The sequence below is a fragment of the Dromiciops gliroides genome, chromosome 4 (genome assembly GCF_019393635.1).
Source record: "Dromiciops gliroides isolate mDroGli1 chromosome 4, mDroGli1.pri, whole genome shotgun sequence".
NCBI classification, from domain to species: Eukaryota; Metazoa; Chordata; class Mammalia; order Microbiotheria; family Microbiotheriidae; genus Dromiciops; species Dromiciops gliroides.
The window spans coordinates 134,732,376-134,750,210 of record NC_057864.1 but is presented as its reverse complement, the minus strand read 5'-3'; the positions used below and the strand labels follow the sequence as shown (position 1 = coordinate 134,750,210).

Below are 17,835 nucleotides of genomic sequence, written 5' to 3'. Positions count from 1 at the left end.
AAAAATATTTATAGTACGACTCAATTTTTCAGTTTTTAAGCTACTGCATATGTTTTTCAACATGCTTGTCTTTTTCTCTAATGGTTTTCTGAAGAAATTGATTGATGAGGTCAAATCTCAAACCTTCCACTTTTCCTTTTTGCAATGATTTCACTCACAGATTAGCTAGCTGTTGCAGGCAGTCCCTGAAGGATTTGTCTGTTCTTGTACTGGTCAGTGTCACCAATGCAACTGGCCAGATGGAACATGCTGACGGTCTGGGTGAAGTCTGTGCTGTGCTTCCAAGGCGCCTTAAAAGCTTTCCAGATGCACCCACATTCCTCGGCTTTGCCACATATGCTCCTTCATGCTTATTTTGAAAAGCTGCATTATAGTCAGGAAACCATGCTTCCACTGCATAATGCATGAACTTGTCATTTTTATATTAAGTTTACTTTTCAGTATCTACTGCCTAAAGGAGACTAAGGTCCATGCTTTCCTTTGAAGCTGAAGCAACCATAATGAGAAAAATACCTATGTACTGACTATCACAAGATGCTTGAATGCCAACTTCTGAGATCCCAGGATGGTTGATAGGCCAGTATTTAATTGTTTTTTAAAATTTTTCTTCTTGTTTGATATAGCCAGCTCATTTTAAATAAAACTATTTTAAAATTCTCTGATATGTATTCATAGTAAACAAGAAAATGGTTCAAATTTTAGAGAAAATATACTATGACTTCACCACATGTTCTTCATAAAGGAATCAGAATATCAACTTTTACCTCCAAGAAAAGGAATATTTCATAATGGTTTTGTATGTGGGTTAAGAACAAAGGGTCCACACAAACTAACCAACAGAAAAATAACATCTTGGCAATTTAATGAAGAATAAACTGTGAGGTTAGTTTATATAGCAGTAGACGTGCTGTGGAGAATTACTCAATCTGTACCCAGCTTCCTGCTGGGTTAAATGTAAGCTAAATTATTATTTTGCTTACATTTACGCCCCTCTAGATTGTGAAAGCAATGCTTTCTTTTTAATCTGCTTACTGCATTGTAAAGAGAGATCTCTAATTTTATACAATACATTGAATAATACAAAGTAACTCATGAATCATTTTAACAAAATAACCTTGGTCATAGAATTTGAAACTCTTTCAAAACAGTGGTATTCTTTGAAAAGATACATGCTTCAGATGTTTTAAATTAAGCCTCTTTATTGTTTAAAGATATTTTCATTTTGTCTACAACATTTAAAAAGATTAAAACAATGTAATAAAACATTTAGATAGGTATCGTAAGGTTGAGAGAATATGGGCTTCATAATATTGTAAACAAATAATTTATGACAATTATACCTTTGATTAAATATGCAGAGGTAGAGATAGCAAATAAAACTGCAGAACAATTATCAATTGATAGGAAAATATACATTTCTACTACTGTTATAAAGAATAATAATAATACTTATTTCATAGGAAATATCTGGGAAAAGTATAGAGAAGCCTCACTGTAAAGAGACTTCCTGTAGGGGAAAACTCATATCATCTAATGGAATTTCTTCACAATAGACATTGGTTTTTTAAAAATGGTTGCTAGGATCTTACCTGTAATATACACTGTCTCATAATGTGGAACCCAAGAATGAAACACCAAATTATTCTAAGTCAGTTTTGGATTATTTGGGCCTTTTGAGTCTCCTCTGTTCTCATGGTTTTGAAGTATTTACTTCTTAAAAACTTTTATCATAGGATGAATCAGGAAAGGGAGAAGTGAAACAAGTGAATATAGACAGTGGTTAAAACCACTTTTAAACATTATGGCTAAAGGAAAACTATAAACCAATCAAATATGTATTGTTTATCTACATACAAACAAGGTACTATTATATTAAGTAAAGTAAAAATAATTACCAGTGTTGAAAGGTATTTTGTGTTCCCTGGGCAAAGGTTGAAAAAATGCTCCCCAGTGGGCTATTGCCCACTAGACTCTAGTGGCTTTGAGACTTACATATAAAATTTACAACCAAATCACAAAGCAAATAATTGAATTTTCTGACATTAAAAATATATAAGAATATGAGAACCTATGATTTCAGAGAATTCTCAATGTGCTCACACAGTATTAAAAGTTTCCCTTGTTGCATTCCCCTTATGTACAACACCCCACATGACTGCCTACCTGCCCAACCTAGCTATGGTCCTATTCATTTGTATAATGGACATTTAATAATGAACTTTCTTTTAATTTGTTTAGTTTATCTTTATTCCATATTAGCATAATATGAGTAATTGAGGCCTATATATTTTAGCTAAAATTGGGGCTGGGATTTTTATATGGCATATTCTCTATGTTTATCTCTGCCACCCTCATCATTTATTATCATGAGATAACAAATGTATGTATTTAAAATTTTATTTTTAAAAGTCATACTTTTTAAATATGTAATACAAAGCAATTCTAGGAAACCATGAAAATTGAGAATTCATTTGATATACTAGTAAATACTTCATTAATACACATTGTTAACCACCTTTTAGTCATTTTAAACATATTGGAGCTGCTAGATGAATGAATAAAAAAATTAATTAAGTGATCTCCTTAATGGAAAAAAAAGTACATTAGTGATCTCTGGTAGAAAATCTAAATTTGCTAAGTCTTTTTTAATACCATTCTGTTACCTAATTAACTGTCAATTAATAATTCTGAATGCTTTGAATTCATAAACATGTCAATAAACAACAATATTGGTTTTTTTAAGTATTATGGAACAAGAGTTTTCCCAGATCAAGTAATTTTTTAAATAATTTATATCGTATCTGAAAAGATAGATTACACTAATGTTGTAAAGAAATAGAAGATAAGTTTCAACATATTTTAGTAACACAAAAAATAAATCATCAAATGCTAAGGTTTAAAATTATTTCAATATAAGTTAAATAGCTGCCAAATAGAGAAAATGAAAAGAGAAACAAAGTATCACCACAAACTACTCCAAGGATTTTACTCTAGAGTTTTTTTTTCAAAATGCTCTAATGGGGCAATTTATGTGGTAGTTCATATGCTTTGACACTGGGAGTGAGCTTTTGTGCTTAAGTATTTTGTCATAAATTGAGGTACAAATATGAGCAAGAATAACAATGAATCTGCAAAAATAAGAGAAAATAAATAAAATTAAACTGTTAAGCATGTTTTTCTTCACCTGTTACAATTATGAGGACTTATCTATCAATCAGGCAAATAACAGAAATGCTGCATCTAAATGCCAAAAATGAATTTACTTACCTTGGCCCTCTGAGGGCAGTGTTACCTAACATATGGATAGAAATTTCAGAAACTGAATTTTAACTACCATGGCACTTAACAAAATACTGAAATTGGTGTATTTGTTTTTTATAAGCATTTTTATCATTCCATAATTACTACTATTGCAGAATATACAATAAGAATTGTTTTTAGAACATTTCCTATAACTTCAAGAGAGGCATAATAGGAAAATGCCTCTACATTTTGAATACTATCATCTAGAACACCCTAAAATGGAAAATATGAACATTCTATAGTGTATAAATACTACATGTACTACAATTTTATCAAATGTCTAAAGCAGGCCATTAATCTGTAACACATTTTTGGTTGTGATACAAAAAGAGGGAAAGAAAAACCTTTCTAAATTAGAACCTATGAATCACTTTTGATTAAACCAAAGAGAATTATAGTCAGATGAAAACTAGAGGATGCTATTTTTCTCCTTACAGGCAGATGACACCCCAACTACCCCCAGTCCCTACATACAAACACATGGGCAAACATATGTAACTAGGATTGCAGAAGAATCAGTATCTATCCAATTTTCATAATGAAACTGCAATATCATTACAAATCATACAGATTCTATATTTTCTTTAAAAGTTAATGAATAAATAGATTTAGCCTGAACTGAAATGAATCATTGGTTTTTATGTGAAATGTTTTTAAAACAATTAAAAAGTTCATATATCACATAAAAGAGAAGAGAACTTCTGGCACACATTACAGGATTTCTTTGAGCAAAAGAACAAGCACAGATTACAGGGCAACCTACCCAAATCGGCCAGTAGCATGACAGTTATAATTCAAGAATTAAAACAGTACCCACCATTATATGTAAAAGTTCTACTGTATATGGTCAATATAGTCATGTCTGATTTTCAAAAGCTGTCAAAAAGCAAAAAGCAGTTGTAACAATCTATCCCCTTGATCTATTCTGTCAAAGGTGACATAGCTCAAACAAAACAAAACAAAAAAAGAACATATTTAGAATTCAGAATAGCATAAAAGGGTACTTTTGCAGTTAGAATAACATATTCATTTAACAAAAATAAATTTATGCTTAAATTTCACCTATTTGATAAAGAAAAATACTTGTTTGTATTATCACCAATTATAACAATTCTCTAACAAATACAAGATTATCAATACAAATCTCATGTTTTTAGACACTGGCTTTGTTAAAAATTGAAACTTTTATTATTTTAAAACTTGAAAGCAATATGTAGAATGAAAGGAAATGACGTATGTTTATAATGAGTTCTGAATCATTTTTCACACACACACACACACACACACACACACACACACACACACACACACACAGAATATACAATGGAATCTTTCCACAGAGCTAAAGCTAATACAAATGAAAAAATAGGTGTTATTTCCCATGGCCATTGTAAAAATTAGGTTTAACTATCACTTAGGAGAGAAGCCAGGAAGCAATATCTAGCTATTCCATGAACCTGTCATTTCAACAGTATATAATTATGTACTTTGCATCAGTGTTCCCTATCCCTGTTAAGGGAGCAAGTGGTTTACCCAGGCTAAAACAAGCACTAAAACATTTTGCTATTTAGTATCATCATTATTATTATTAATAATTTTATGTCATAAAAAGTGCTAGTTCTTATCTCATCTATAATCAGTTTATCTAAAAACAAAACACTATAAAACCAAATAAAAACCATTAAGGAAATTTACCAAGAAGTCTAAGAAACTATACTAATCAATGTCAGATACTCTTTTTTCATTGTACTGACCAACATATCTAGGAGGAGGGGAGAAAAGGATTACTTTACACATTTTTTTCTAAAACAATTTGAATATACTCATATAAAACTAAAGCTTGAGAGTCTGAATTTTTGAGCCATCCAATAAAAGACTCAAAGCCAAGTTGCTCTGATATGTAAAAATTTTCTTATAACCAAAATGTTTCCTTATAAATTACCATCAAATATTTAATAGGGTAAAGGAATATTTCTACTTATCTAGACAATGCTAGTTTGGTTAATATCTACTGTGAATATATTATCTATGAATTTTGTCACTTTTTAATGGAAGAATTACACTGTAATTTCTAGCTATTTGTGAATTTCACTGGCATCAATCACACTGCAAAGTATATAATAGATTTCTTAAGTTGGCAACTATTTTAAAAGACTAACAACTTTGAAGTTAAGTTTGTATCATGCCTTTCTGCATTCATATATATAGAATAAAAAAATTCACAAGGTAACTTTAAAAGTACCCCAAGAAAGTATAGCATTCTCTGGATCAAATAGTAAGGGTCATAAGTTCAATTATCACACAGAATTTAAGTGGAAATGCTGCCAGAATTGAAAACTGAAGGCCTAGGATTGAATCCTAAATGACACTCATCATCACCACCTGTGGAACATCAGGTACATAATCTGACCTCTCTAAATATGTTCCTTTATTTCTGATGCTTGTTGTGGGGACAGCACTATGGGAAACTTAAAATGCAATATAAATTTAAGTCATTCTTTTTCCACTCAATATTCTCAAATTAAGTTACCTATAACAAAAAGGAGAAGTATTTAATAGGAACAACTTTTATCAAAGAAATATAAAAAATTAATAATGCTTGCATGCTAATGGGATTAGTCTAGTAAGTCTCCCAATTCTCCTGAGGTAGTTAGGTGGTATAGTAGATACAGCATTGGTGTTAGAATCAGAAAGATCTGAGTTCAAATGTAATTTCAGACACTTACTAGCTGCTTTATCCTGGACAAGTCACTAAACCTCTTTGCATCATTTTCCTCATTTATAGAGTGAGGATAATAATAGCACCAATCAAGCAAGATAATATTTGTCTTTACAACTATTATATTAGAACAGAACCACTTACATAGTAAGTGATTAATAAATGCTTTTTTGTTTCACACCTGATCAAATTTAGCAGCTTTCTCACACCAATGAAACATTTCCTTTTTCACCTTTTCATAAAAGAAAAAAATCCTCCTTTTCCCCTGCTTTTCATTTGTGTGGACATGTTGTAAGTTCTTTTTAACTGTGAAACAAGAAAGTTGTGAAGATAAAGCAATATATACTCATAGAGCTCTTTCTTCAACATCCTTGTAAAAAAGTCAAAAGTTTTTTTTCATCATTAATTCGGGGATTCGATTTTTATTTATTGTAATTAGAGTTATTGGTAAGGATTAGTATATAAATGTTAAAATGCTATATTAAAAAATAAGCCCAAAATAGGGTGTGTGTTTTTCATGTAGTATAGGAATAGGCTCATAGATTCATAGATCTAGAGTGGGAAAGGACCTCAGAGACCATCTAGACTAACCCCCCCATCCCCATTTTACCCAGGAGAAAACTGCAGCCCAGGGAACATAGGAAAGTACAAGTGTACTTTTCAAATAATTTGAGATAAAGAGATTATTTTTAAAACAGAATGAATTTACTAAGATTCTGTTTTGCTAGCATGCTAGTAGTAGCATGTTTCCATATTCTTTTGAAAAGCTGAATTTTTAATTTATAAAATGATTGTCTCTGGTAAAATAAATTGATGACTGGTGCAATTCTCTCCCAGTAACACAGAGAACCTTAGGCATTTCCTTCACAACAACTGAGAGCACTAATGCAAAGTTACGGGACACATAATTTAAAAGTCACAGTACCACGAGCCCTGACTGAATTGTTTAGCTTGTAACAGTGCCTTCTAACTGAAAACTTTTAAGATCTGATGAAAAAAAATAAAGAAGCCACATTCTAATCTTTGCTGTGCTGCTCACCGTATACTTTGGCAAATTAGTGTCTTGGTGCAACAGAAGCTTTTCTACCAGAAAACTGGACTGTACTTGTTCTATCTACTTACCAAGGTAACTTACTGTCTTTGGCCTCCTTTTGTCTCCCCAGTGCTTAGCTCAGTGCCTAGCACATAGTAATAATTAAGGGCATTGTGGGAACTATGGAATTAAAAATAACTGTTTTCATTATATAGTATTTGACAAGCCCAGGAGAACATTTAGGACTTCTAGATCTTTCCATCTACCCTGCTGCTGAACTCTTGTATGTACTGCTTCCCCCAATAAGAATGTGAGCTCCTTGAGAGCAAAGATTATCTCTATTTCCCTATTTGTATACTCAGCACTTTGACTAATAGGAAGTGCTTAATAGATGTCTTTTCTTTCATGCATATATCATGGTCTTTCTTTCTTTTCTTTCTTTTGTTTTGTTTTGTTTTTTGGTGGGGCAATGAGGGTTAAATAACATGCCCAGGGCCACACAGCTAGTAAGTGTCAAGTGTCTGAGGCTGGATTTGAACTCAGGTCCTCCTGAATCCAGGGTCAGTGCTTTATCCACTGCACTACCTAGCTGCTTTTATCATGGTCTTTCAATCAAGCAACTCATGAAATAAACAAGACAAATTAATATCTAATCTGCCACATAACACTGGTGATGAAGAATAAAGAACTCAAAGACAAAAGACTAGGATTTGCACTTCAATTCATCCACAAAATGCCACTTAGCTATCTTATCTTGGATGTATCAGTTAACCTCTATGAGACTTAGTTTCCTCATCTATAAAATGAAGGTAATGCCCATAGTGAGAATTAAAGGAGCTAACACATTAAGCTGCTTTGTAAATTATAAAGCACTGGGCAGCTAGGTGGTGCAGTGGATAGAGAACCAGCCCTGGATTCAGGAGTACCTGAGTTCAAATGCGACCTCAGACACATGACACTTACTAGCTGTGTGACCCTGGGCAAGTCACTTAACCCTCATTGCCCTGCAAAAAAACTAAAACAAAACAAAAAAATTATGAAGCACTATATGTTATTTTCAGTACATGTGGATTATTATCCTTTTGATTCACTTGATAAAAAAATTAAACTAAAAGTTTGTCTGAAATAATGAAGTCAAAATTTCCTTGCATAAAGAAAACACAGGTAACATTTTATAAACCCTACATCCCCCTCAGAAAGATACAAAACCATAAATACAGGGATTTTTAAAAATTTATTATTTATTGTCCTCCCACTACATTCCCAGTGTTTCATTAGATATTGATACTGCATAAGCATCAACCTAGCTAAAGTCAAAACCATTTCATTATACATATAAGATAAATAAACTTAACATAAAACATTTTTTCAACACATTTTATAAACAAATTCAATTGGCTAAAACAGAACAAGTTGATACAAGGCTTCTAAACATCTCAACGACTTCATGATTTTGTTGTTGTTCATTTTCCCCTTATGCTATCTTTGGTTTTAAGTTTTGTGGATAAAAGAGGTTCTTTCAAGAAAAAAAATCAGCAACATTTATAAAGTTTACCTGGCACCAGGGTTTCTTCTTAAAATACTACTGATTAAGGTAAAGGAAAGACATAAGAAAGATAAATAATAAGACATAAGAATGAATGTCATGACATGGTATGATGGAAAATAAGAATTTTCCATGCATCTCACGATTAACAGTCAAGATTGGGTAGGAAATAGATATGCATTAATAAAACAATTCATAAGAGTAATAAATATCTGTCTTATACAATGGCTCAATAGCCCCCCCCCCCAAATTACACATCCTGGATTGTGATTTCCAGTTCAAGACTTCAAAGTGTGGTTGCACTATACATGGAAATAAGTTTGGTACTCTCTACCTAGCCCCTAGTGGTTATTTATAAAACAAATTAACTCAGTTTCATTTAACATTTTTTTTATGCAAGAACTGTAAGTATATATACTATTAATGGCATTGTTATAAATGATCAGGGTAATGGGAACTTACCTAGCTTTTATCTTGATCAAAAGCTACTGTTATCAATTACAGAAAAGTATCACACACATTGGCTTTATATACACAGAAATTTTTAAAAGTTCTTATTTATCTAAGAAGTTATTTCCTAGAACTGGAAACAAGCAGAGATGGGGTAAAGGAAGTATTAAAGTCCTAAACTAATTAACGGAATAAAAAGAGGGGGGGGCCGGTGGAAAACAATGATAATTGGTATGTACCCTTTCTTAACCAAATCTACACATACATTCATTCTGTATATGCACACACATCAGCAGCATCATAAACCGTCTCAAGTTCTAGCCATTATTCAGTTCGACATCTGCACATGTTTATGCGTCTCTCCAAACAACCTCTTGAACACCCTGCTGGAGCTGTCATTTTTTTCTTCTCCCTATCTGGCAGATGGCAAGTCAACAATCGGCATCAACAGCAGCCGAATATCTCCCCCTCCATCCAACCCCCCTAAACAGACACAATAATAACTTCTTTGTGCTTCCCTACAATGCAGCTGCTTAAACCATTTCGCTACAAGGCTGCTTTGCCTTAATAAAAAAAAAAAAAATCCCTTCTGTCAAGTCTAAAAAGCAGCATAATGTTAAGCAAGCTAAAGCCACAGCACAGCTGCAAACGGGCAGACACATTGACAGCTCCTCCCTTAACAAAGCCCTGTGAATTGAAGGGGGTTCATCTGAGGCTCACACAGTAATTAGTATAAAAAAGTCCGACAGCCTCTATTATGCTAAGGGAAAAAAAAACTGGACAGAACTGGGCTGCTGTTTTGCGTCAAGAGTTCTGCTGCAGAGTAGATAAATCATGTTGGGTTTTTTCCTCTCTTTTTAAAGACAGTAATAAGGAGGATGAGAGAAGCTAATTTGAAAACTTGGACACAGTAATTGTACCATATGGTGAGCATTTATCCTTTCTGAAATGCACGCTAACAGTCACTTACATGCACAGTGCTTTGTTTTACAGTTGTTATTCTCTCTCACCATATTCATAAAATGGATCTGAATATCTGATACTCAAGAGAAGTTGCGTGTAATTAGCAACAGAACTGCCTGGGTTTAATTTATTGGCCTACCATTGCAATCTAGTAAAATGCAAAACAAAATTAAACGAATCTACTTTTTTAAATGTACTTTTTTTTCCCTGCAACTCAATCACAAATGATTAGTATCTTACATGAATGGGGAGAAAAAGATTCTGAAGGATACTAAACTAAGGTATGGCTTCTTTTTTAAAATTTCAGAAGAAAAGGCTATGGCAGTTCAGTAATGTCCTTACTGATCCATTCCAAAGACTTTACACCACTGTAAGAATGGTCTTTTATGAAGACCATCTGGTATATTTGACAAAAAGACTGAAATCTTTTCACTGGACATATAATTATTCAGAAAACTTGACATTTAAATCCTTGTATATTTTGTTTTCATAAATATGATATATAAATTATACATTTTACCTTTAAAACATTCAATCAAAAAAGAAACTGATAACTCAATGGCCATTCATAAAAAAATTATCATCACAAATACAAAAGCATACTATAAAAATAAAACTGGCATGCACTAATTTAATTGTCTTTATTTTACTTGTATATGATATATATAATTCTTCCCTAAACTTTTCAAAATTCTAACAAAATCTGTTAATGTATGTAAAAACAGTTCAGTGAACTGAAGAAATTGATGATCAAGTTACAATGTGAAGTAAAACACCATATTTTTCTGACAAAAGTAGTGTGAAAAGAATTTGTATAATTTGTTTTTTCTATAATCAGTAAGTAAATTGCAAGGAAAAAGACATGTTAATGCCAGCTGTGTTTCTGCTGTGTATTTGTTTAGCTAAAAATGCAAAGTGTTTTCCTACCTGATACAAACTATATTTTAATCACTCATAAACATTCATCTCAATCTTCATTTCAGCTCTTTATAATTTAAAATGGAATAATACACTGGTGTGAATTTCTATAATTTACTCCTTTGTCACAAATACACATGTTAGCTGTCTGATTTGGTTTCCTTTGGTTTAGAGGGGAGAAAATACAAAGAAACTATCATACGTCTTTAGAATTTAACAGAATTTACACTTTATCCAAACTAGATTAACAGTTATATAGAGCCGAAAGAGACATTATAAACTAGAATTTAGTCCAAGTTTCTCATTTTGCAAATGAGGAAACTAAAGTGCAGAGAACTTAAGTTACTAGCCCAAGGTCAGAGAACTTATTAGTGGCAGAGGCAGAACTGAAAGTCAGATCTCCTGAAGCATAGTCTGATATAATTTTCTATAGTACCACAGCTGTCTCACTCATCTGGTCAGATCAGATCAAGAGGTAGAAAAACAAAGAAAAAGATAAGGGAGTTATTATTGCTACCTATAAATTAAACATGCACTCACAATGACTTAAGCCTATTAGGCAAAACTCCAAAAACTTTTTTGTTGTTGTTATTTTTGGAATAAACAAGGTGATTGACAACAAACTTCAACATTAGAATGATGATATCTCAGCTCCATAGGAAGGCAGATGTACATGGCCATAAGACACCAATATCATCAGATTTTGGCATGGTATTGATGTTAATAGCTGACATTTTTAGCACCTTTAAGATTGCAAAGCATGTTACATGCATTATTTCATTCAATTGTCATAACAATACAGTTAGATAAGTACTACAGGTATTACAAGCTGCACTTTTCAAATAGAGAAATGGAGACTCAGTAAGTTACACAACTTGACCAAGGCCAGACAACTAGTCCATGTCAAAGGCAGGATTTCAACCTTCTTAGCTCTCCTCTAACTTCTGGTCAAGAACTTGTTTCTCTCCATCACATCACAGTACCTAACACAGTGTAAGGTTTGGTTTTTTTCAACATCAATGCCACAATGTGTTAAGTATCTCTTTCCTGAAGACAAAAGAATAACCTTCAATATACATAATAATTAAATAATCAAGGATCCATAAAATCCATCAAATGTGTTTCTACTGAAGAAAATCACATCCCTAAAGCCTTTCTAGGTGACTGCCTTCAGGAATTGCCATTGTGCTGGGTGGGGCATGGGAGTAGACCATATCAACTTTTTTGTGATAATTGTTTCCAGACATACTCTAGATAGTCTGGTCCTAAGATCATAAATAAAATCCATCATTGGGATCATATTTGAAGCCTTTTCCAGTTTGGTAGTACAAATCAGAGTCTACATTCTGTTGGCATAACTTTCAAGACCCCAAAGTTACCTTCAGGGTTTGATTAGGGATGAGTACGGTTTTGGTGAGGACTACAATTAAAAGGCACTTAATAAATGTTTGGTGATTTAATGAATCAAATAATATTAAAGTCAATCAAAAAGCAGGGATGAAATACTTACTATGTACCGGACATTGTGCTAGATAGAAGAGACAAAAAGACAAAAATGAAACAGTCCTGCCCTCAAGTAACTTGGCAGGGAGGAAAGTCTACAACATGTATGTATAAGTAGATGCAAAATACATACAAAATAAATACAAAATAATGGGGGTGGGGGCAGCTAGGTGGTGCAGTGGATAAAGCACCGGCCCTGGATTCAGGAGGATCTGAGTTCAAATCCAGCCTCAGACACTTGACACTTACTAGCTGTAAGACCCTGGGCAAGTCGCTTAACCCTCATAGCCTCACAAAACAAAACAAAAAACAAAAACAAAAACATCAAGATAATGGAGATGGGGAAGTGGAAAGCACTAGCAGCTGAGAGGATAGGTCGACCCAGTGAGACTTAAACTGAGATTCAACAGAACCTAAGACTAAGGCAGAGTTGAGAAGAGAATACAGTCCAGGCATGGCCAAAGGAATAAAAGACAGGAGATGTAGTGTCTTGTGTGAGGAACAGCAAGACCAGTTTGGCTGGATTACAGGAAGGGGGAATTATATGTAACAAGGTTGGAAAGGTCAACTGGGGGTAGGTTGTGGAGGGCTGTAAATGCTAAATAGAAGAATTTGCATTGATTCCTAGAGGTAAGAGGGAGCTTCTAGAGTTTATTATTAGGGGAGTGACTTGGGGAAGGTGGAATAAGAAAGGGAGATAAAACCCAGGGGATTAGGAAAATGCCTTCATTGGAGTCAAACATACTTCAGAGATTTTTGTTATGTCAGTCATTAAATATTTATTAAACATGTATTATATATGCCAGGCACCCTGCTAAGCACGCGGGATTCAAAGAAAGGCAAAAGACAGTCCCTGTCTTCAAGGTGTTCACAATCAAATGGAAACAAGTAAATAACTATGCACAAACAAATTACATACAGAATAAATTGGAAATAATAGCGGAAAGATATTAGAATTTTAAAATTGGGAAAGAAGGTGGGTTTTATTGGAACCTGAAAGAAGTCAGGAGGAAGAAATGAGAAGGGAGAGCATTCTATGCAAAGGGAACAGCCAGTGAAAATGCCTGGAGTTAGGAGATGAAGTGTCTCATTCAAAGAACATCAAAGGAATCCAGTGTCACTAGAATACAGAATATGAGGGAGGGGTGTATGGTGTAAGAAGACTGACTATAAGGCAAGATGGTGGGGAGGTTATGAAAGTTTCTGAACACCAAACAGGATTTTAACTTGGTCCTGGAGGTGATAGGGAATTGTGTTTTATGAAAATCACTTTGAATAGTGGACTGGATTGGGACAGGGAGAGATTTATGGAGGGCAAACCAAACAGCAAGTTGCTGAACTATGTATCGAACTATCTGTCACTAATGGGTCCATAATGAAAGGTACAGTCTTAGAAGTTATAAGGGTTTGTTAATTAAACCAAGAACAGAAAAAAATCTGAAGAACAATACTATTACTGAAACAAAGCAGCTAGCTTTATTTTTTAATTGTTATTATTTTTTTTTGGCTGGGGCAATGAGGATTAAGTGACTTGCTCAGGGTCACGCTAGTGTCAAGTTTCTGAAGTCGGATTTGAACTCAGGTCCTCCTGAATCCAGGGCTGGTGCTTTATCCACTGCACCACCTAGCTGCCCCCAGCTAGCTTTATTTTACAATATCTCTAAGCTGTTCGCCTATCAAATGACCAATATGTTCATTATACATAAATTACTCAATAATTTATTTGGTCAAGGAGGGAGAACTTAAATGTATCAAAGTCAATTCATTTATAATATTCTATATGTAAAATGTCTGAAACGTGGCAGGATAATGATGTATTTTACCATAAGAAATGTTAGAAGAGAATTTCATTAGCTAGACCAGTAAACAAGTTCCAAATTCAGCTAGTCATTTATTTTAAAACAGTTACATTATATCAATAGTAATAATGGCGCCTCAAAAATCTAAGAAAAAAAAAAGCCATTGACAACTATTCAAAGAGAAGGAAAAGGAATGTTCACTCTCTATAATCAACGTTTTAAAGAATATACTTGATTAGGAAACAATCAAAAGCCGTTTCTTAGTTTTTGCTTGCCAATGAAATTATTATTAATAAGGCTATATGAAAATGTAATTTCATGATTCAAATAATATAAATATTTCTGGTAAAAATGGTGGGTTTGAGTTTGCTAACAAGTAATTTATTCTTTTAAGAATTCACATAAAATCACAGATTTAAAACTGGTAAGGACCTATGACATCATCCATTCGAACTCTCATGTGTTAAAGATAAGAAAACAGTTGTGACTTGCCAAGGGCCACACAGCTCGTTTCTGAGGTGGGATTTGAACCCAAAGCTCCTGACACCAAGTCAACTGCCCTATCTGCTATACCATGACAAAAATTCAAAGTTGATAGTTCTCCCAAAGAGCAACAGGATAAATTAGTGTTCAAAAGGGTCAAAACATATCCAAGATAGCTAAAAATATGTTTATTAAAATAGAGTTGATTCAAAAACTGTGACATACAGTAAGAAAGCATTTGCAAGATCTATAGAGAGGGGGAAGAACTGATGACCAAAGATGAGATAGAGAACATTATGAAATGCAGAGTGGATCACTTTGACTACATTAAATTAAAAACAAAACAAAAAAACCAAAGCAAACAAGATCAGAAGCAGAAAACTGGGAAGCAATCATTACAGCCAGTGTTTCTGATAAAGGCCTCTTATCTAAAAAATATAGAGAACTGAATCAAATATATAGGAATACAAATCATTCCCCAATTGAGAAATAATCAAAGGATATGAACAGGCAGTTTTCAGATGAAGAAATTAAAGCTATCCACAGCCATATCAAAAAATGTTCTCAATCATTACTAATTAGACAAATGCAAATTAACACTACTCTGAGGTACCACCTCACACCTATCCAATTGGCTAATATGACATAAAAAGGAAAATGATAAATGTTGGAGAAGATGTGGGAAAATTGGAACACTAACGCACACTATTGGTGGAGCTGTGAACTGATCTGTTCTGGAGACCAATTTGGAACCATGTCCTAAAGGCTATTACCCTTTGACCCACTAATATCACTACTAGGTCAAAATCCCAAAGAGATTATAAAAAAGGGAAAAGGACCCACACGTACAAAAATATTTATAGCTACTCTTTTTGAGGTGGCAAAGAATTGGAAATTGAAGGGATACCCATCAATTGGGGAATGGCTAAACAAGTTGGGGTATATGATCATAATAGAATACCATTGTGCTGCAAGAAATAAGCAGGCAAATTTCAGAAAAACCTGGACTTACATGAATTGATGCTGAGTGAAATGAGCAGAACCAAGAGAACATTGTACACATTATCAACAATATTGTGTGATGATCAACTATAATAGACTTAACTCTTCTCAACAATACAACGATACAAGACAATGCCAAAAGACTCATGGTAAAAAATGCTCTCCACATTCAGAAAAAGAACCATGGAGTCTGAATGCAGACTGAAGCAAACTATTTTCTTTTTTGTTGTTGTTTATTCTTTCTTGCATTTTTTTCCCCTTTTGTTCTGATTCTTCCTTTACAACATAACTAATGTGGAAATATGTTTAACATGATTGTAATGTATAACCTATCAGATTGCTTACTGGCTTCAGGAGTGGGGAGGGAAGAGAGGGTGGGAGAAAAATTTGGAACTCAAAAAAATATTTTCATGTAACTGGAAAAAAATAATAAAAAATAAAACAGAATAAAAAAGAAAGCACTTGCAATTCAATGCTATATAAGAACTATACCTGAGAACTCTGCCAACGATAGAAAAGTCTTATCCAAGATCCTAGGATTCAAGAAGTCTAAGAATGTACAGCTATAATTAGAAAGAATCCTATTTTGTAATTTAAGATACATATTTGGTAGAAATTCATATCTTTGGGATCAGCAACAGTAATTTTTTTCATTTCTAGAAACAGTCTTGGTAATAAGAAAAATAGGTTAATTTTTTTTGAAAAACACTATCTTATAAGAGGCCCTGGAAGTTCATAACCAAGTTTTAATATCTCATTTTATTTTGATATAGGCAGGAAAAAAAGAAAGCTATGTAAAAAACAAGTTCATTTCTAAGATGTCATTCAGATGGTTATCCTTAGCCACAATGAGGTCTAACTGAGACAAAGTTTATCCTTAATCTCATTCTAATAAAATGCCAAAATAGAAGTTTCAAGACCTAGAAGTCTCAAAACAGAGATAATTCCTTTCATTAAATTCCAGAATAATATAAATTCCTTGAGAGCAAGGACTATTTCTCTTTTTTTGTCATCATATCCCAATACCTAGCACAGTGCTTTGAGTTTAACAGCCACTTAATTTTTGTTGAATTGAACTGAATTAAAACAACAGCTAAATAACCATAAAGGAGGAGCTAAAGAGTAAATTAACACTATAAGATTTGTTTTGAAAAAAAATATATCTGTCTTTATAACTTTCTCATAGATCCTAGGGCCACTTAGATAGAATTAAGGACGTCCAGAAAAATTAATTGGTTTATGTCATTCATTGGAAACATTAAACAAAGCTAAGCTAACATAAATTTACATCCTTTATTTTTTAATATATTTGTATTTATTTCATTAAATATTTTTCCAATTACATGTAAACAATTTTAACATTCATTTTTTTTTAAACGGGGCAATGGGGTTAAGTGACTTGCCCAGGGTCACACAGCCAGTAAGTGTCAAGTGTCTGAGGCTGGATTTGAACTCAGGAACTCCTGAATCCAGGGCCAGTGCTTTATCCACTGTGCCACCTAGCCACCCCCAACATTCATTTTTAACATTCAAATTTTTTGTTCCAAATTCTCTGCCTCCATCCCACCCCACCCATAACCCTTGAGAAGGAAAGCGATACAATTTCAATTATAAACATGAAGTAATGCAAAACATTTTCATATTAGCAATGTTTCAAAAGAAAACACACACACAAGTCAAGAAAAATAAAGTTTAAAAAGTATGTTCCAATCTGTACTCAGTTCACCAGTTCCCTCTTTCTCTGGAGATGGATGGCATTTTTCATCACAGGTCCTTTGGAATTGTTTTGGATCCTTATCTTGATCAGAGTATTTAAATATTTCATAGTTAATCATCATTACTATATGTGTTACTGTATACAACGTTCTCTGGGTTCTGCTCACTTTCCTTTCAATCAATTCATATGGGTCTTCCCAAGTTTTTCTGAAATCATCCTGATCATTATTTCTTATACCACAATAGTATTCTATCACCATATACCACAACATATTAAGCAATGCCCCAATTGATGGGCATCCCTTCAATTTCCAATTCTTTGCTGCCACAAAAAGAACTGCTATAAATATGTATGTACAAATAGGTCCTTTTCATTTTTCTTCAACCTCTTCAGGATACA

The 17,835-nt window shown here is 33.3% G+C and overlaps 1 protein-coding gene across 3 annotated transcripts in view; it reads right to left on the bottom strand.

Moving 5' to 3' along the window:
• The window catches only part of AKT3 (AKT serine/threonine kinase 3), a 388,701-nt gene that overhangs the window by 195,193 nt on the left and 175,673 nt on the right, over positions 1-17,835 (bottom strand). The gene's annotated exons all lie outside the window — the stretch shown is intronic.